The 1,299-nt window shown below is 41.7% G+C and overlaps 1 pseudogene across 1 annotated transcript; it reads left to right on the forward strand.

Annotated features, from left to right (window-relative positions):
* The first annotated feature begins 262 nt into the window (after positions 1-262).
* LOC308438857 (EEF1A lysine methyltransferase 2-like) lies at positions 263-823 on the forward strand (annotated as a pseudogene). The gene has a single exon. The product of its transcript is annotated as an EEF1A lysine methyltransferase 2-like (transcript).
* Positions 824-1,299: the final 476 nt, after the last annotated feature.

The raw sequence follows: 1,299 nt of genomic DNA on the forward strand, positions 1-1,299 counted from the left end.
AAAGTGTCTCTGAAGTCCCAAACAAGCTTTGATCTAAAGGTCAAAACAAAGCTGGGATATGAACTCGGGCCCGCATTCCTGCAGCCATAGGAATAGTTCTGGCGGAGTCGCATCTCTCCTTGACAGCCAACGAGGCACAGAGCAAGGAGAACGCTGATGCTAAGGACAACAGCAGTGCTGTGTCTCAACGCAGTCCCGCTGCGGTGGCTTCGTCCTGTCGGCACTGGGGACACGAGAGCATCAGAGCATCTCAGCATTGGAAATGGAAACATGCCAAGAATACGTAGATACAGGAAAAATCTGGTTTGGGGAAGAGGGTATGGACTGACTAATACGGTGGATGGAGAAACAAGATGCCGTTGGATGCTTGACGTTGGTACTGGAAATGGTGTTTTCCTGGTCGAACTTGTGAAACATGGTTTCTCTAATACAACTGGGGTTGATTATTCTCCTTCTGCGATTAAGTCTTCTGCAAGTATTTTTGAAATACTTGCAGAAGGGCAACCTAACACTTACTTTTAAAATCTTTCCACAAAGCTGTCTGGATTTCATGTTTGGGTTGACAAAGAGACTTACGACGCCATCAGTCTTAAGCCTGACAGTGCAGTTGAGAAGATAAAACAATATGCGACGTCTCTCTCCAGAGTGTGGGAAGTAAAAGGCTTTTTTCTAATAACCTTGTGTACCAAGCGTCCAGTGAAGGATCTGAACCTTGTGAAGAGCTGCCAACACCCAAGTTCAGCTTGGGAGGTAGATCTGGAAACACTGTAGCAGTTTTGGTTTTACAAAGAAAATGGAGACTTCCTTGGACAAAGTCAGTTAGCTTTCTAGAAGAAACCGCAGATTAAACCTGATACAGAAGAAGCAAGTGCAAATAGTGCTTAGTAAGTACCCAGGCTTAGTAAGTGCAAATAGTGCTTAGTAAGTACCCAGGCTTAGTAAGTGCAAATAGTGCTTAGTAAGTACCCAGGCTTAGTAAGTGCAAATAGTGCTTAGTAAGTACCCAGGCTTATTAAGTGCAAATAGTGCTTAGTAAGTACTCAGGCTTAGTAAGTGCAAATAGTGCTTAGTTTACCCAGGCTTAGTAAGTGCAAATAGAGCTTAGTAAGTATCCAGGCTGCACAGACTGAACACAGATAATGGGTTTTTGAGAAACCACAAGCATGGGAATCAGTATTTAGATATCAACTAAGAATAATTTTAGATTTTCTTTTGTATTTAAAATATAAAATACAAAATTACTGTGATTTATGACAGTTTTCTATAGCTGTTAATCAGTTAAAACTTTCAAAGCAGTAA

The sequence above is a fragment of the Micromys minutus genome (assembly GCF_963924665.1).
Source record: "Micromys minutus genome assembly, chromosome: 1".
Classification (NCBI taxonomy): Eukaryota; Metazoa; Chordata; class Mammalia; order Rodentia; family Muridae; genus Micromys; species Micromys minutus.